The sequence below is a fragment of the Cetorhinus maximus genome, chromosome 23 (assembly GCF_964194155.1).
Source record: "Cetorhinus maximus chromosome 23, sCetMax3.hap1.1, whole genome shotgun sequence".
In the NCBI taxonomy this organism is placed as follows: domain Eukaryota; kingdom Metazoa; phylum Chordata; class Chondrichthyes; order Lamniformes; family Cetorhinidae; genus Cetorhinus; species Cetorhinus maximus.
The window spans coordinates 39476753-39497143 of record NC_135901.1 but is presented as its reverse complement, the minus strand read 5'-3'; the positions used below and the strand labels follow the sequence as shown (position 1 = coordinate 39497143).

The 20391-nt window shown below is 42.7% G+C and overlaps 1 non-coding gene across 1 annotated transcript; it reads left to right on the top strand.

Annotated features, from left to right (window-relative positions):
* Positions 1-19912: 19912 nt before the first annotated feature.
* trnav-uac (transfer RNA valine (anticodon UAC)) lies at positions 19913-19985 on the top strand. The gene has a single exon. It is a non-coding gene; the product is annotated as a tRNA-Val (tRNA).
* Positions 19986-20391: the final 406 nt, after the last annotated feature.

The following is a 20391-nucleotide window of genomic DNA, read 5'->3' as shown; positions in this document are numbered from 1 at the left end:
TACGATAAAATAATGTGAACAGTTTTTCTTTAGCTACCTTAACAACACCAATCATAAACTTGTACTCCTCTATCAAATCTCCCCTCAATCCACTTTGCTTCAAGGGGAATAACCACAGTTTCTCCAACCTAACCTGAAAACTAAAATCCCTCATCCCTCGACCCATTCTGATAAATCTCCTCCACACCCTCTCAAGGACCCTCACGTCCTTCATAATGTGTGGTGATCACTGGTTTGCACAGACCCAGATGTTCTGTGTTCGTGTCTGTGACATCATCACACATCAATTACACTGTGACATCATCGCACATCAACAATTACACGGTGACATCACCCTGCTCCCCGGGTATTTCCTCAACTGGGAGATTTTTCTCTGACTCCAGTACTTCTGATATCTTTCCAGTTGCAGGATCCAGCAGGAGATTTTAAATTTAAAAACTGAAATTGTTTCAGGTTGAGTACTTTTGATTATTCATTTACAATTTAAAGTTTTTAGTTCTACGCTCTGTTATCTGTGAGAGATTTCATGACTCTGGGGCTGGTGTGATTCCTTTACAGTGGATCTGAATCCATGTCCATCTATTGCTCTGTTTCACCTCTGCCCTCCCTGATCACCTCTCTGCCATTGTCTAACTTTCTCTGTCACTAATTACGAGTGTATTTTAACTATGTTTAGGATTTTAATGGTTCCTTCTGCCAACTGTGTCTTAATGAGGTTTCCACTGCTGCCCATCCCCTGACCATGTGCTGCTGGCTCACTAGCTTTATCTTCCTACAGTATCTTTCAGGAATTGTTTTTCCTGAGCTATAGTCCATTTCTGTTCCACTTTGGCACCTATATTGACCATCAGATTCTGCCCACCCTGAAATGGTAATCAATTAATTCTATTATGTAATGGAACATACCAAGGTGTTTCACAGGAATGTTAGAAAGCAACATTTGACACCGAGCCACATGAAGAGATATCAGGGCAGATGAACAAAGGTTTACTAAACGAGGTAGGTTTTAAGAATTATCTTAAAGGAGGAAAGTGAGGTGGAGAAGTTTAGGGAGGAAATTCCAGAGCTTGTGGCCTTGGAAACTGAAGGGGAGACACCAAATGTGGAGCAGTTAAAATCAGGAATGCTGAGCAGGTCGGAATTAGAGAAGTGTAGATATCTCGGAAGGTTGTTAGGCTGGAGGAGATTACAGAGGTAGGCAGGGAGAGACCATGGAGGGATTTGAAAACAATTATGAGCAATTTAAATTTGAGGTTCTCCTTAACCCAGAGCCTTTGTAATCAGTGAGTACAGGGATAATGGGTGAACAAGACTTGGTGCGAGTAAGCAGAGTTTTGGATTACAGGGAAGCTGAATGTGAAGGCGGCCAGGAGTGTGTTAGGATAGTTAAGCCTAGAGGGAACAAAGAAATGGATGACAGGTTGAGCAATTACATAAGGATATATGTGGATAATGTGGGAAAAATACTTTGATCGCAGAGGAGGCTCGATGGGCTGTATGGCCTGTTCCTGTTCCTATGAACAGTCTGGTTCAGCCTCAGATAGTTGGTAGGGAGAGAGATAGAGCTGATGGTCAGGGAGTGGAGTTTATAGAGGAGATTAAAGACAATGACTTCAGTCTTCCCGATATTGAAATTGAGGAAATTTCTGTTCATCCAGACAAGTCAAGATGGTGTGTGACTTGGAGGGGAAATTGGAGGTGATGGTGTTCACATACACCTGGCACCCTGGTCCTTCTAGGTGGTGGAGGTTGAAGCATCTAGAGATTTTGTCAAAGTTCTTGTTGTGTTTAGATATCCCCTCACCCCCTGCCTCTCCCACCTTTCCCTCCATCTCCACCCTTGTAGGCCAGAGATTGTGTAGGCTGAGACCAGTTGGCAGGTCCCCTTCCCTGAAGGACATAAGTGAAGCAGTTGTATTTTTATGACAATCTGGCAGCTTTTATGGTCACTTTTAGCTAGTGCCGGCCCCACAAATTCCCAGATGCATCCAGCTCAATTTCACAACCTACCTTTGTGTTTTTGTGGGTTCTCTCTCACTCCCTTCTTTCTGTTTTAAATCAATTTCACAGGGCATTAGAAGGGGAGGATTTTCATTCAGGAAACTGAAACCAAACATCACATCAGGATCTGACCGAGTCGCCTAATTTATTGTGACCTGAATATCATCGGATTTTGAACATGGAAGGAAAAAGCACCATTCACACTGGGGAGACACGGTGGAAATGTGGGGATTGTGGGAAGGGATTCAGATACCCATCTCAGCTGGAAACTCATCAACGCAGTCACACTGGGGAGAGGCCGTTCACCTGCTCTGAGTGTGGGAAGAGATTCCGTCAGTCATCCAACCTGCAGACACACCAGCGAGTCCACACTGATAAGAGACCTTTTAAATGCCCAGACTGTGGGAGGTGTTTTAAAAGTTCTGGTGAACTGATGTGCCATCAACGTGTTCACACTGATGAGAGACCGTTCAGCTGCTCTCACTGTGGGACTGGGTTCAGGTGGTCATCTCACTTCATTGAACACCAGCGGATCCACACTGGGGAGAGACCATTCACCTGCTCCAACTGTGGGAAGGGATTCACTCAGGCATCCCACCTGCTGTCACACCAGCGACTTCACACTGGTGAGAGGCCATTCACCTGTTCCAGGTGTGGGAAGGGATTCACTCAGGCATCCCACCTGCTGACACACCAGGTGGTTCACAGTGGTGAGAGGCCGTTCACCTGCTCCAAGTGTGGGAAGGGATTCACTCAGTCATCCAACCTGCTGAGACACCAGCGGGTTCACAGTGGTGAGAGGCCGTACACCTGCTCCGAGTGTGGGAAGGGATTCACTCAGTCATCCAACCTGCTGAGACACCAGCGAGTTCACAAGTAACTACAGTGATTGGATGTTGTTGTGAAATCACATCCAGGACTGAACCATGTTCATTGAGGTCTCTTTCTGCTGATGTTAATAAACTCCAGGTCAGTTATATAGGTTGATAATCTGGATAAAAGTCAAATAAATCAGCTTTGTGTTAAACTCACCATGTGTCAAGACCCTTTAATCTCTCTAATACAAGCTAGTTCCTTTTGAAGGGCTCTCCCTCTCCCTGTTTCCTCCATCATCACCTCCAACAACAAGTGTGAGGAGGTCATGGAGCTTTTTTGTCACTAAGATTGAGACAATCCGATCAGCTGCCTCTGCTGCTTCCCTCCTTTCAACTAGCCGACCAGGACAAACTGTCTCTAAGGTTCCCCCTTGTCTGAGCCCTGAACCCACATCTTTCTCCAGTTTCTCCGCAATCTCCCCTCATGCCCTCTCAGTGCTCATCTTGTCCATGAGACCCACCTCCTGCCCCCTTGACCCTATTCTCACTAAATTTCTGACCATCCAACTTCTCCATGTTAGTTGAGATGGTTAATGGTTCTCTCTCCCTTCTGGTACTGTCCCTCTCACCTTTAAATCCACCATCCTGACCCATCCTAAAAGAAAGGATCTTTCCTTGGCCCCTCCTCTTTCTCATCCTCATTCTGCCACTAGGTGACATCATCCAAATGCACCGCGTTCGTTTTCACATGTACACTGACAACACCCAGCCCTACCTCACCACCATTCCTCCCCATTCCTCCCCACTGTTGCTAAATTATCAAACTGCTTATCCCACATCCAGTACTGGATGAGCACAAATTTCCTCCCATTAAAAATTGGAGGATCAAAGCCCTTGTCTTCAGTCACCACTACAAATTCTGTTCTGTAACTACTGAGTCCATTCCTATGAGGTAACATTGGGATGTATTGTCCTATGTTTGTCAAGCCAGGAAGCTTTGTACCTAAGCGAGAGGGAGAAAGATATTCCTATAATATTCAATGCATTTCCGAAGTTTTTATGAGGTTATTAGACAGTGTTTTCTCACAGATCTCCCCACCTTGAGAAGGGAATATCCTTATTGACTTCTCACAACTGATTTCTGACTAACCTCACTATTTCTAAGCTCCGAGCTTGTTTTCCTAGTTTCTTAATGACAAACTGTTCATAACATACTAAAGCAACTAGAATGATCAGAATCAGCAACTCAAACCCTTGAGCTGCCACCTAGAGTAAATGTCAAAACTTTTCCACTAAAATATGATAACTATCATCTTAGATTCATCCTCCCCACTTGCCGATCATCTCACACAATCTATGTTATTGGCATGTTATAAATACACCTGGTTCAAACAAAATTTCATGCACGGACTTTAAAGATTCTCCAGCTCTCTGTTCACCTGCATTCTCCTTGTGGATATTTTCTAAATACAGCTTCTATTTCTCTCTTCACATTAATTTTACTCCCTCTCATAGGTACCAGTGTGTTTAATTCTGTCTAGATTGTTTGAAACTCAGGTTCTGTATGGTGTATATTTCGATGTCTTGATAATTTAAAATGTTGTCTCATTCTACTGGCCACAATAATCAGGCATGTTCTGTTGTCAAGTAGCTGAGCATGTCTGGGGCCTGTTCTTCCGTGCAGGGTCACTATGGATCTCCAGATGTTAGTTACACCGCATGTAACTTATCACATCTGCATACTCACACCGCTTTCCCAATAGCATGCCCCATGTACCATCAGATACGGCCCACTCTTGGACTTTCAAGTGATCTTATCATAAGATCAAGCTGGTGCCTTCCTGAAGATCTTTGCTTATCTCTTCCTGCATGGTTCTGATGCCTTCAGGTAGTGGGCAGACTATCAGATTCAGCATTTTTTTAAAGTTCAGAAGCAAGGATACAAGAGAAAACTCTCGATGTACTCGTCTCATCTCCACTTTTCTGACTTTCATTAGAATGTACGTGATCCAGATCATCTATTCCCTTGAACAAACCCAGAGTGACAGATTCCAATTTCCAATCGGTGGTGCGATTTTCTCTGTCTTTTATTCTAATTTGGACATCCCATTAATTACAATTTAATTTCATTTAAGAGCATTGGAGGAACTTTACTGTCAACTTTAAAATTCAGATAATATGGTGTTTGTAGATCAGAGACAGAATTACATATAAATGTAATCAGAATGCAGATATCTCTCATATCTCCCGTTCACAGACACTTTGTCCTGAATGACAACAAATGGAATGAAGGCCAGTCTTTAAAAAGCAAAGCCTTTAGTTTAAATTGTCACCAGGCTGTCAGTGGAAAGGGTTAACTTCTCAGCTTGTTAGCAAAGGGGCTGAAGAAACATTCTCAAAATGTGCACACTTGTGTAAACTTTATGTAACTTCATTTTCAGATCAAGGATGAACCAAACCCCATTTCAATCTTTGATTTTTCAATTCTCTTGGCATTTTTCTCAGCTTTTCCCAAATGTGTTCTTTATTCTTTCTTCAGACGCCTTTCCAAATGACTGTAATTAAACTGAAGGAGAAAAAAACTAAAAAGTTACCTTTCACAGGTAAACAAAAGCTTCGACCTTCTGAGAACAGAAGAGTTAAAGAGGGTGGAGCTTCCCACAGCTTGTGAGCTCTGAAACATAACCTCAAAGCTGAAGCTTATCTTTAAGGAATCAAACTTATCGATGCCCTTTACAATTGTACAAGTTCATTGTAATTCATACTTAAAGGTTTACTTTCACTCAGTAATTATAAACTTTCACTTTTCTCAGCACAGAAGCTGGCAGCATTTTAGATTAAATCCCAATTGTACACTTCTCTTGTAACTGGTGTATGGATAAGATAATGTCCACTGTAGATCTGCCAGCACAGAAACGGCACTGTGCTTCTGGATACACTCAGTGTGCAAGTAGATGGAGTCTTTTGATCAGGACCCTTCCCTATTGTGCTGAGGTGTGAGGTAGCCCTGTAGTTGTGGAAATCTCCTTTGTCACCTTTCTTTTATTATATTGTTATCATTCTTCAATCATTCATTTCCTGTGGAAAGGATCCTACCTTCCAACAGAGAAGGAGGAGCTCATGAAGCTGTGACAGTAGATGGGACTTTCTGGGTTTGAGCAGTTCAGCTGGAATTCCATCCTTGCCGGGTGCCTTTCTGCTTGCTAAACAATCAATGGCTTTTTCGAGCTCAACTGATGAGGGTTCCTCGCCCAACTCAACCGTGGCAGGAAGCTGCAGGACAGTGTCAAGCAGAGACTGGGAGTTGTCTGTCTCGTGGGAGTACAGCTCACAGTTGTGTTAACCCCTGCGGGACATTTGTTTACTTCTGTCGATGAGAACTTCACCATCTGCTGATTTCAGGGGGCAACTTTGATGATGGTCGGACCAAGCGCCCTCCTGATCCCATCATACACAACAGGTAGATTTCCATTGTCACAGGCAGTTTGGGTTTTTGACGTGGGCTGTTCCAGTGTTTATTTACACAGTATTTCCCTGCCTTTTACACAACTGTCTTGGCTACTTTCAAGTTACACCATGTTCTAGCTCACAGTATCAAAGAAACATAGAATCTTTACAGTGCAGAAGGAGGCCATTCGGCCCACAGAGTCTGCACTGGCTCACTGAAATAGCATTCCACCTAGTCCCACTCCCCTGCCATATCCCAGTAATCTTGCACATTCTCTCTTTTCAGATAGCCATCCAATTCCCCTTTGAATACATCGATTGTACCTGCCTTCAAAACCCTTTCAGGAAGTTTGTTCCAGACTCCAACCGCCCTCTGGGGGAAAAAGAAATCCTCACATCACATTTACTCCTTTTGTCAATCATTTTGTATCTGTGCCCTCTAGTTCTTGATGTTCTCTTGAGTGCAAGCAGTTTCTCACTATTTATCCTGTCCATACCCCTCTGGATCTTGAATGCCTCTATCAAACCTCCTCTCAGCCTCCTTTTCTCCAAGGAAAACAGTCCCAGCCTCTTAACGCTATCCTCATAGCTTCAGTTATTCATCCTGAGAATCATTCTGGTGAATATCCTGTGTACCCTCTCCAGTGCGTTCATGCCCTTCCTCAAGTATGGCGCACAGAATTGGACACAGTACTTCAGATGAGGCCTAACAAGTGTCCTATACACGTTCAACATGAACTCCTTACTCTTGTACTGAATGCCCATACTAATAAAGCCTAAGATACTATATGCTTTATCAACTAGTCTCTCAACATGCCCTGCCATCTTCAATTACCTATGTATTTATACATTGAGATCCCTCTGTTTCTGCACCTCCTTTAGAAGCTCTCCCTTTATTTTATACTCTCCCACCACATATTTCCTGCCAAAAGGAATCACCTCACACTTCTCTGCATTGAACTTCATCTGCTACTTGTCTGCCCAATTCACCAACATGTCTATGTCCTTTTGAGGTTCAAGACTATCCTCATCACAGTTAAGAACATTTCCAATCTCCATATCATCTGCAAATTTTGAAATTATACCCTGCACACCACAGTCTAGGTCATTAATATATATCAGGAAGTGCAAGGGTCCCAACACTGACTTTGGGGAACTCCACTACAAACCTTCCTTCAATCTGAAAAACAATCATTTATCTCCACTCTGTTTCCTGTCCCTCAGCAAATTCTTATTTTCTTATCCAAGTGCCTACTTTCTCATTTATTCCATGACCTAGAATTTTGCTCACAAGTCTGTCGTGCGGCACTGTATCAAATGCATTCTTAAAATCCATATACACCACATCAACATCGTTTCCATTATCAACCTTCTCTATCACCTTCTCAAAAAACTGCAGAAACTTAGCTAAACATGATTTTCCCTTAATGAATCCATGCCGCCTTTCCTTAATTACCCTGTACTTATCTAAGTGACTATTGATTTTATCCCATACTTAGTTTGCAGAAGTTTCCCTACCACTGAGGTGAAACTGACTCGTCGGTAGATGTCAGCTTTATCTTTGCACCCCTTTTTGAACAAGGGTGTACAAATCACAATTCTCCAGTCCTCTAGCATCTCCCCTGTCTATGTAAGACTGGAATATTATCACCAGTGCCTCTGCAATTTCCACTCTCACTTCCCTCAGTACCCTTGGATGCATCTCATCCAGTCCTGATACCTTATGTATTTTAAGTAAAGACAGCCATTCCAACACCTCCTTCCTCTCAATTTTAAGTTCTTCTTGTGTACCAGTTACCTCCTCTCTCACTGTGGCATGGGTAGCAAATTCTTCCTTTGTGAAGACAGATGTAAAGTACTCATTCAAAACCTCTGCTATTTTTCCAGCCTTCGCATGCAAGTGTAATTTTTTGGCCTGTTAAGTTGAGGTTGTGCATCAGGTAGGCTTTGATTTTTGCTTCAATGACAGATTCATCTCTGCTGAGTGGGTCTCAAACCAGTCTTTGTTGTGGGTTCCACCTTTCCCAAATGTTGCTGCTCCTGTGTCAGAAATTATTGAACTCAGCGACTTCCAAGATTCAGCAATATCAATGTTGGTTGATGAAGCTTTTATTGATGTAACTGTAAAATATTTCACTATTTTGTTTACGTTCCTTGATAATTTAATTTCATCGTGGAGGTGTCATTGTGAAGAATGTACAAGTGAGTAAGATTTGTCAGCAAGAATTAATCAGCACTTCCTAATTGGAGACGTTAATCAGGCACTGAATTGTAGATTTTGAACCAAAGATCAGTTTATGATTGAAGTAAAAGTTCATAATTTTATTCAAATCGAATTCCTATCAAGAATTTTTCAATTAAGGGGAAAGATCACAGATAGTGTTTTTAAAAAGGAGCTGTCCAGGAACTATCTGAAGCAGAGGCAGATTGTATTCCGGATTGTTACCTGTGTCAGGTGAACCATGAAAGGCAAGGTTTAGTGGGCCTTACAGGATTGAAAGGAGATTGACTGAAGTAAGCTATTATACTCCAAATAGAAGAAAGAAGCAGAGGGTGTGTCATGTAAATCTGCTTAAACAGTCCTTTAACCGGGAAGATAACCAAAAGGAGGTATTAGTAGTGATAGATAAGAGAAAGAGGTAAAAATGAAGGATTCTGAAATTGACTTTCTTCTACTCAAATTGGACAATGAGGAGGTAATTAAAAATGTAAATGTTAAATTCAGTTACCTTCCAGACAAGTGTCAAAGTGATTCAGAAAAGCGATTGCAGCCACATATAAATTGGGGAAAACAAATTTAGCTACACATGATGTAGATTTGGGAGATTCAGTTTCAATGAGGCAACACCCATATAGATTGAAAACAGTAAAATTAGCTCAAGTGCAGAAATAAATCGAATTCATGCTTCAGAATGACATCACAGAGTCTAGTTGCAGTAATTGGATTTCACCTATTGTGATGGTGCTGAAAACAGATGGAACACAAAGACTGTGTGTGGATTAAAACTAAATGCAGTGACAAAAGCAAATTCATATCCTATTCCATGGTTGGAAAATTGTATTGATAAAGTGGGACAGTTAGAGTTTATCATAAAAGTTGGGCTTGCAGTGAACATATTGGTAAGTACTGTTATCGAAAAGAGCAAAAGGGATATCGGCTTTTGTAACACCAGATGGACTATATCAGTTTAAAGTCATGCCATTTGGTATAAAGAATGCACCAGCAACATTTCAGAGACTGACAAAGTAATTGCAGGACTGAGCAATTATGCTGTTTATATTGACAACTTGGTGGTTTTCAGTCAAATGTGGGAGCAGCATTTAAAACATCCAAAAGGACTGTTTGATCGACTGCAAGAAGCTAATTTCGTGGTGAATTTGGCTGAGTGAATTTGTAAAAGCGCAAGTTACATATCTAGGCCATACCATTGTACATGGTCAGGTGGATGCTAAGTGATATGAATGTAAATGCCATCGTGAATTTCCAAGTGCCTATAACAAAATGGGATTCCTGGGCGTGGGTGGATTTTACCGGAGGTTTGTAACAAATTTTAGCAGATTGGTTGCTCCGTTGACTGAACTACTAAAAAAGAACAAGAAATTCCAATGTACGCAGAAGTGTCAGAATGCATTTGACAGTTTGAAAACTGTTTTGACGACTACACTAGTTTTGGAAGCATCTAATTATGCCAAGAAGTTTAAATTGGCAATTGATGCAAGTGATTAGGGTATTGGTGCTGTGTTGCTACAAGAATATGAAACAGGAATTGAAAAGGAGGTAGGATATTTTTCATGGGAGAGGAAATGTACATCAGAAAAGATACTCAACCATCCAAAAAGAGACTCTAGGTCTGGTGTAAGAATTGCACCATTTCTAGGTTTATGTTTCAAGCAATTATTCAGAAAATATTGTTTATACAGACCACAAATCTTAAAAATTTCTGGACAAATTTCGTGACCGAAGTGGAAGACTGTTCAGATGGAGTTTATTACTGCAACCTTTTAATTTACAGATTATACATGTGACTGGGTGAAGAAATTTAATTGCGGATGCATTGTCAAGAGTTAAAAGTTCAAAGGAAATTGGACATTTGAAGCGTGGACACTGGACTCTGTTGATTCAAATGATTTGTATATGTTGTCATGTACATGCATGTAATAGTTCCATGCATATAGATAAGTATAGTAAGCAATGTAAGGTGGGTTGAGAAAATGAAACCGTCTTCTAAAATTATGACGGTTCATTTTCCCATAAAGATTGAGGTGCCAAAGTACCAGTATTATTTTTCCTAATATCACTGTCGGATAATTCAAAGCAGGCTTCTGTTTGCACGTTTGTATGGTTCTGTGTGTGTGGCTAACTTAATTAAACTAGGGACGATTAGACATCAAGGTTAAAATTATCAAAGAAGGTAGGTGTAAAACAAGCATTTCAAATGGAGATGAGTAAAGCGAGGGTGAGGTCAGCAGGTACAATGTGAATGAAATTTGCATTTTTAGGTAAGTGGAGAAGTGCTGGATTTTCAAAGGGATATGGAAGATGTTCACAACTGGCAAGATAAATAAGGCAAGGTCCTTACGTTGATTTTTCCTCAAAAGTGCTGGCCATAATGATAACATGAAAGTTTTTTTATATTCTAGGAAAAGTAACTTCTGAAAACAAGTGGAAACAACAGGATTTACAAATCAAAAGGAAGAAACATATTTAAAGAAGGATGGAAGGCTGTGTGAGGTGTGGCTGTGTGAGATATTGAAAGATAACTGTGTGAAACAGGCTTGGTGGGGTAAAGCCTCTAGCCACCCCGCAGGAGTTTGCTGCTCCAGTAACCAAAGTTGTTTTAAAAGCCTGTGGAAGTCCATTGTCCAGTGAATGCTTGTGGTAATTATGCTGGATGACTCAATAAATTTGGAATCTACTTGGACTTTTGCCTTAAAGGGTATGTGCAGTTGGAAGGTTGGTTAAGTAGAAATTTTGGGATCTGTTATAACTGTAACTGTAATCTTGTGTGTATGTTTAAGTTTTTCTTCTTTTGTTAATTAATGCTTTAATTTTATCTTTAAAATCTCCAAAGGTGCTCGAAGACTCATAACTTCTGAGTTCAGTGCACAAGCCTTCTCACATTAAATGCAAATTGCAAAATCGTTTTACTAGCCTGACCAAGTTTCCCTTGTGCATTTGGTCAGCCTGGCAAATACCACCTGCCGTATCATAGTAGGGCACACATCCCTGAACATCAGCGACAGGTCCAGAATATTAAACTCTAACCGGTTATAGGGTTGTTAATATCAGCAGAAATCAAACTAAATATTGTCAGATGGTCAATCCTGGACACAATTAACAGCAGCAATAACAGCAGAACACAGCTCCTGCAGCCACTTGTGAATTCGCTGGTGTTTTGGTAGATATTGTGACCGAGTGAATCCCTTCCCACACACGGAACAGGTGATTCGCCTCTTCCCAGTCTGAGTGCGTTGGTGTGCAGAATGTCTGAACCCCTTTCCACAGGGTGTGCAGCCTTTCCTCAGTGTGAATTCGCGAGTGTAACATGAGTCTGGCTAAATGAGTGAATCCCTTCCCATACACAGAGCAACTGAACGGTCTCTGCCTAGTGTGAACTCGCCGGTGTGTCATGAGTGTGGGAGACCTCCTGAACATCCTCCCACAGGAAGTACAGCTGAAGGGTCTCTCCTCTGTGTGAACTTGCTGGTGTAGCATGAGGCTGGCAGACTTCGCAAATCCCTTCCCACACATGGAACAGATGTGCGGCTTCTCCCCAGTGTGGCTGTGGCAATGGATTTACAGCGGATGTCGATAATTGAATCCTTTCCCACAGTCCTCACGTTTCCATGGGTTCTTCATAGTGCTGGTGTCCTTCTGTCTCTGCAGGTTGGACAATCAATTGAATCCTCATCCATGCACAGAACACGTGCACAGTTTCTCCCCGATGTGAATGGTGTGATTTTTGTTTTCAAACTGTGCAACTAATTAAAGCCCTTTCAAGCCACTACACTGGAACATTATCAAGTGTCTGTGTGTGTGTGTGTGTGTGTGTCTCAGTGCTTTTCCTGTCGCACTGAAATTAGAAATCTTTTCCCACAGACAGGCCAACCGCATATTTCCCCTTCCACATTCAAAGGTGGATGATAATTAGGTTCTGAATAATCAAGTGAGCCGACCAAGGTGTTTATTTTTGAGTTTCACATCTGAAAATCCTCCCCAAATACCCTATAAAAAGAGTTTACAGAATTACTCACTGTAAATTCAGGATAAAAATTCAACCCATCACACCATCTCCACCATTTCTTTCCTCCACTCCCTGTTTTCTCCCTCCCTCAACTCTGGCTGGGTTCAGTTCTCCAGCCACTATGCGCAGAGTGAGAATAAAATCAATGAATCAATCATTTTCTCCCTTGGTCACTGGAACCCTGAAGCTCCGCCCACCTTCTGTTGCTTCCCCAATATGGCTGCACTTAAAGCAAAAAGCCCCAGAGCTGTAACACAGAAGCTGCAGCTTCTCATTGGGGGCTTGTGGCCTCCAACAAGTGTTTCTGAATCCTCCCCGCCCATCTTCAAGCGTTTCCGCACTGCACAGGCTCCAGCTAACAATGCCCGTGAAGTGATTGACGGCAGCTCCGGACCAATAGGAAGAGGGGGGGGAGGGACTGGAGGACCACGTAGTTGTGGCTGGTCCTCGAAACAATGGGAGCAAAATAAAAGCTCAACCTCAAATGTTCCAGGAACGGATAGGTTATAATCAACAGGAAAGGCTGAGCAGCCTGAAACTCTTTTCTCCAGAAAGGAAAAGGCTGAGAGATGACCTGATAGAAATGGGATGTTTTGTCCCTGTTTCGTCAGGGATTCGAGGTGAAATTTATTCACTCAGCTGCAGATTTACATCTGCTGAATCTGCATCAAACAAACAATGAAATGTTTAGATATATAGAAAGAAAGGTTCTACATTGAGCTGGATTTCTTAAGATCAGATTTTATCATCTACTGAATCAGCATTTTTATCAAACTTTCCCTGCTTTTAGATTACAACAGTGACTACACTTCAGAAAGATTTCATTGGCTCCAAAGCGCCCCCCGTTGCCCTTTGTTGGTGAAAGGCTTTATTAAATGTAAGTCTTTCTTTCTCTTCTTTCTTTCTGTCTGTCAATCTAAAGTTAACAATCATATGGAATGGTGAAGTGTATCTGTTCCTTTCCGTGTCTACCCCAGTCTCTGTCTCTACCTGTCTCCCTTTGTCTCTGTATATCTGCCTCGCTCTCTTTCACTCTCTCAGTCTCTCTGTCTGTGTCTCTATCTCTGTTGACTCTTGTGGCCTTTGTTCCCTCCATTCACTCGCTGTCTGTGTGCAACCAAGGTTCAATGGATTGATTCCTGAGTGACAGTGAACACGCTGAGAGGCTGTTTTCCTCTGGCTGGAGCGTCTAGAACTGGGCTCACATTCTCTGGATAAGGCGCCAGTCATTTAGGACTGAGGTGAGGAGACATTTCTTCACTCAAAGGCTTGTGAACCTTTCGAATTCTGTAGCCCAGAGCTCTGTGGATCCTCAGTCGATGAGTATATTGAAGGCTGACGTGGATAAATTTTTGGACTTTAAGGGAATGAAGGGCTATCGGGATTGGGTGGGAAATTGATGTTGAGGTTAGGGATCTGACATGGCCTTATTAAGTGGTGGGGGAGGCTCGAGGGGGCTTATGGTCAATTCCTGGTCCTTTTTTGATGCTTTTAATATTCGATTTCAGTGGAAATACCATCAAGGCGACGGGACTCACCAGGTTGAGGGAGGTAACCTGGCCGAACGGCCTCAGGAGCTGGATTCAAGTTCCAGTCTCTGTGGAACCGCTGCCAAAGTTATAGGTGGTTCACCTGTGGGTCACTTTGAATGCTCTGTTCTCAGAAAAAAGTGCCAGGCAAAGTGAATGCGGGCGTGTATTGGGTTTCATTTTAACTGGGAGAAGGAAGAGAGGCAATAAAAATATTAATTGTTTTTGAGAGAACGCACAGCAGTGGAAGTAGTTGAGTTGTTCTTCCAGACAGCCAGCATGGAGAAGATGGGCCGAATGCCCGCCTTCTCTGCTGCAGCCATCTTATATACCAACAACATTAACTGACAATCGGGTCAGCTGCATTGGGCGAGTGGATCTAGTGATGGAGTTCAAATCCATCGGAGTTTCTCCCTTTAAATTATTCCTGGTTTTAACTCTGTCTCTCGGTTAAAATGAATCCAAGCACTCGGGGATTTTCCTATTTCCGTTCATTCACGAAAACATTCATGAAACTTGTAGTCGCAGTAGAACAAAAACGGAGCCAGGTTGGTGTCACGCTTGCTTTCTGGTTGTTTGTCGCTCCTTAGAAACAATCCCTTGCCCTTTGTCACTCTCGGTGTATATTTCTGTGTGTGTCAATGTGGTTCAGTTCCCCGAGGAGTTGAACAGATTTTTACCATCACAAACTTTATTCACATTAGTTGTGCAGTTTCATATCAAAATGTTGCAGAGAAAAATATCAGGATGGAAGATGCAGGAGGAGTTTGCAATGTTTGGAAGGAGGTGCAGCTAAGAAGTGGAAGATTCAGCGAGGAGTTTTCTTCCATTTCACACGAGATTTGGAACCAGACCTGGGAGATATTTGTGTCAGTGTAAACAGTAAAATCTCCCCTATTACCCCTACATTTTCCCTTGCACCACCGTCTCGATAGTCAATGTTTTGCAGCCTATCACAGCCCTTCTCTCAATCCCTATCTTCCCCTCTGTGTTTGTTCCCGAACGCTTGCGACCGGATGACATTTCCAGCTCTGATGCAAAACTCAAGAGCTCACGCCACTGATTCTGGAAGAGGTGATCGGCATTTCTCGCTTTTAATCAGGAAATTATTCAGACTCATTTAAAAAGTTTGCTCGAGGTCAATAAATTATCATTCCCTCACCAGGAATCGGACCCAGGCCACGGTGGTGAAAGCACCGAATCCTAATCATGAGACCACCTGGGAAGCTGCTCCGAAGCTTCACAACGTGGCTTATCTCTGTTACCTGTGCCTTTTATTTTTATTTCCGACCCCTTTCACCAGAGACACGTTTCAACCGAACATAAGACCATAAGAAAAAGGAGGAAGAGTCGACCATTCGGCCCCTCAAGCCTGCCCCGCCATTCAAAAAGATCATGGCTGATCTGCCCCAGCTCTTTTGTGCCAGCCCCTCATAGCCCTCAACTCCCCGATATTTTAGAAATCTATCTACCACCTTTTTAAATACGCACAGTGATCTAGCCTCCACAACTCTCTGGGATAGAGAATTCCAGGCATTCACTACCCTCTGAGAGAAGAAATTCCTTCACATCTCAGTATTAAATGAGTGCCCCCTTATTCTACAACTATGCCCCCTAGTTCGAGATTCCCCCACTTGTAGAAACATCTTCTCGACATTAACCTGTCAAGCCTCCTCAGAATCTTGTACGTTTCAATAAGATCACCTCTGATTCTTCTAAATTCAAATGAATAAAGGCTTAATCTGTTTTGCCGTCCTTGATAAGCCAGCGCCTTCATCCCAAAAATAAGCCTACTGAATCTCTTTTGAACTGCCTCCAATGCCAGTATACCATTTCTTAAATACAGAGACCAATACTGTACACAGTACTCCAGATGTGGCCTCACCATCACCCTGTACAGTTGTAACACGACTTCCCTATTTTTAAACGCCAGCCCCAGAGCAATACAGGCCAAAATTCCATTTTCTTCTTAATTACTTGCTGCACTTGCATGCTAACGTTTGTGTTTCATGCATGAAACACCCAGATCCCTCTATGCTGCACTTTTTCAGAGTCTCTCTCCATTTAAATAATAGTCTGCTTTTTGATTCTTCCGTCCAAAGCGCATGACCTCACACTTTCCTACATTAAACTCCATCTGCCAAGTTTTTGCCCAATGACTCAATCTATCTATACCCCCTTGCAGATTCCTTATGTACTCATCACAAAATGCACTCCCACCTATTTTTGCATCGTCAGCAAATCTGGATAAATTACACTCTGCCCTTCCTCCATGTCATTAATATAGCTAGGAAATAATTGAGGCCCTAGGACTGATCCTTGTGGCACTCCATTAGCTACGTCTTTCCAACCTAAAAAATCCCGACTCTATCTTCTGTGTGTTAAATTGGGCTCTTTACATTGCAGGGTTTGTGTAGGGTAATAGGGATCACGGTCTCTCACACACGGAAAGTTTCCCCGCTACATTGCAGGGTTTGTGTAGGGTAATAGGGATCACAGTCTCTCACACACGGAAAGTTTCCCCGCTCGAAATGGTGTAGAAGCATTAACAGAATTAAGTGTGAGGAAAGGTTGCATCGTTCCCGTTTGTTGTTAAATAGTAACTGGATGCATCATCTCAAAACCATGTGACATTTATACTTCTCCACGTTTCGAATGATATTCTGAAAAATGCATGGCTTGGAAGAAAGAGAGAAAGATTGGGACGGATTTGTTGTCAGGCCGTTCGTACATGTGTGAGGTGTTGAATGAGCTGCTGATGTGCTGTGTCATCTGATGATTCTAATGTTAGATCAATTTCTCTGCCGCATGGCTAAGATTTTCAGCCACATTGTACCTCCACAAACCAAGGTTCTGAATTGCAATAAGACAGCACAGTTTGACATTCTACGTCGTTCTGCAAGGAGCTGCGTGTTGTTTTTGTCGTCTAGTAGTTATCAAATTTGCTTTACACGCCGAAAGTTTCCTGAATCGAAACTCATTGAAGAACAGTGGAACTGGCAACATTTGTGGAAAATGTTCTTACCGCCATTGACAACCCGGATCTGAGTGACACTGAATGTTGATGGGGGAAAAATATTCACGGCTTCGCCTCTGAACCACCAAACTTTACAGTTAACAGCCGAACGCGCTGACCAATTGTGCTACAGAGACTGATGCAACTTTCTGTGTTCTTTGTACAGGTACAGCCAAGTCTCTTTGAACATCAGCACAAGTTTCTCACCTCTTCAAACATGCTCTGCTTTGTTGTTTTTTCAAACTATTTTTACGACCAAGTGAGTAACTTCAGACTTTGCTACATTTTTCTCCGTCTGTCATCTTGTTAGCCAATCACCTCTTATATATTATAAAAACAGAAAATGCTGGCAAAACTCAGCAGGTCTGACATAATCTGTGGAGAGGGAAACCGAGTTAACGTTTCGAGTCCGTATGACTCTCCTTCAGACCTGAAAAGAAATAGAAAGTGATAGAATATATGCTATTCAAGCGGGGAGGGGAGGGGGCGGGGAGGGGGGCGGTGTGGGGCGGGTAGAGCAGGCGAGATTGGATAGAAGGTCAGTGATAGGTGGGGGTGGAGGAGAGATTGACAAATGTGTCATGGACACAAGACAAAGGGAGTGTTAATGGCAGTGGTCAGGGCTGAAGAAGGTGCGGATAGTGGCTTAAAAGTAAGGAAGCAGAATGTGTGAATAGAAGAATAAGGGTCAGCACTTTGTGAAAGAGCAACATGGAACAAGGAACAGATGGCTCTATTTTGGGCTGGGGTGGGGGGAAGTGCGGTGGTTGGGGAAAAAGGATAGAAAATGGGATAAAAGGGGAGATAAAATAATGAATAAATTAATAAAAATAAGTAAATAAAAATAAAAATATATTTTTATAGCGAGATTTTAAAAAGGGTGAAATTAGAGGAGAGAGTTCACGGTCTGAAGTTGTTCAACTCAATATTCAGTCTGGAAGGCTGTAAAGTGCCTAATCGGAAGATGTGGTGTTGTTCCTCCAGTTTGCGTTGAGCTTCACTGGAACATTGCAGCAGGCCAAGGACGGACATGTGGGCTTGAGAGCAGGGTGGAGTGTTGAAATGGTAAACGACAGGAAGGTCTGGGTCATACTTGCGCACAGACCGATGGTGTTCCACAAAGTGGTCACCCAGTCTGAATTTGGTCTCTCCAATGTAGAGGAGACCGCATTGGGAACAGCAAATGCAGTGGAGCAAATTGAAGGGGGTGCAAGTGAAGCACTGCTTCACCTGAAAGGAGTGTTTTGGCCCTTGGAAAGTGAGGAGGGAGGCCCCTAAAGGGCCAACTGTCAGTTGTTCTTTCACAAAGTGCTGATCCTTGTTCTGCTATTCACACATTCTGCTTTCTTGCCTTTATGCCACAATCAGTATCTTTTTTCGCCCCAACTGCTGTCATTAACACTCCCTTTGTCTTGTGTCCCTGACTCCTTTGTCAACCCTTCCTGAGCCCCCACCTCTCACTGACCTTCCCACCTGCTCCACCCAACCCCTCATGTAACAGTATAAACTCCATCACATTTCTGTCTCTCTTTTGCTCTGAAGAGTCACAAAGACTCAAGACATTGACTATGTTTCTCTCTCCACAGATGCTGTCAGATGGTGAGTTTTTCCCAGCATTTTCTGTTTTTAATACAGATTACCAACATCCACAATGTTTTAACTTATTAATTTGCTTCTTCTATATTGTTCTGCAGTCTCGCAGCTTTCCACATAATACCACCATCTCAGCTGAAGGTTATCCATAGGTTCCAGAAAGGATTGAACTCGCGCCCCCTGACTTACAAGATAAGTGATGTAACCACTGAGCTATGGAGCCACCTATTAACTTAAGCTAACGGAAAATCGACCATATTCAGTAAAACGAGGTGGAGGCTGAAGTTCCAGCTGGATGACATTTGATAGACCTGGAAATGTCTGAGCGGGAGAACAGGGAGTTAAAAGATGTGACATGAAAGCGGCAGAATTTGATGTGTGTCAGTTACTTTCAGTGATGAATTTCTGCCGTGTGTTCCCTTGTCAGTTTCACAGGAGCCGCAGGGATGAGGTTGGCGGCACCTGGTTAAAATGAGGAATAATGAGAACTGTAGTCAGCAGGATTCAAACCTACAGGGGGAGAGACCAATGGATTTGAAATCCATCACCTTAAACATTCAGCCGCGACTAACAGCAGCTTCCAAGCTCAAATGTGTTCTTGTCAAATCAGAAATGGCTACAAAATAAGTCACTCGGCCCATCGTGTCTGTGCTGGCTCTCTGGAAGAACAACTCAACCAATTCCACACACCCGCCTTTCCCCCACAGCAATTTATATTTGTATGGCCTCTCCGCATTTTTCCAAACAAAATAACATTCACAACCCGCCCTATATTAAACTAGAGTCCCCTCTTGTTCTCCGAAAGGGAATTCCTAAAGTTCCCCAAAATGGGAATATGACTTAAACTGTGGCAGCGCTGGGATTCGGATCCACCCCTCGAGGGACTGGAAGGAACCCAAGCCCAAATCTTCATGTTACTGAGTCGGGGAAACTTTGTTAATTAAGGGAAACTGTGCATGGATTCTGCAGAAACTCCTTCTTCAAAAGTGAATTAGACAGTTACTTGAAATAGAGAAAAATTAGGATTATGGAGAGAGAGAAGTATATTGAGACGGATTGGTTCCTCTTTAAAAAGGAAACGGGCACAGAAGAGATGATCTAATGACCATCCAACCTGCTGTAACATTTGATGATGACATTGTTGTTCAGTCTGTCTCCAGCATTCCTAATGAGAACAGCCGAATTCCATTTCTTCAAAACAAAGACCCAAAAATGCTGTTGCGGAATTGCATTGTAGTCAGATGTACTGGGCTCCTTCCCAATGGAGTTTCTGTAGTGTAGTGGTTATCACGTTCGCCTTACACGCGAAAGGTCCCCGGTTCGAAACCGGACAGAAACATTACCGCAACTCACACATTTAAGTAACAGGAAAAGCTGCGTTGCTCCTTCTTGTTGTTGAATGTTAGCTTAATGCAGTGTCTCACAGCCGTATTGCACTTGCTCTTCGCCTTATCTGTTGGGACTCACCGGGTAACAGGAGAGTTGGCGATTTCTGTCTTTTTTTGTTGTTTAATGACCCAATGACAATCCGGGACTGTGAGACAATGAATACTGCTCCAGCTAACAGCAATCGCTGTTGTCATTGGCTGAAGAAGTCGGTTGTGTTCTAGGGAAACGTGTCATTTTATCGGAGAAAAGTGTCTCTGTTGAAAGAAGTTTGAAATGAAAATAAAAGGCACAGAAAGCATGGATAAGCCGGGCTGTAAAGCTGCAAATCTGGGGGTCTAGTGGTTAGGGTTCGGCGC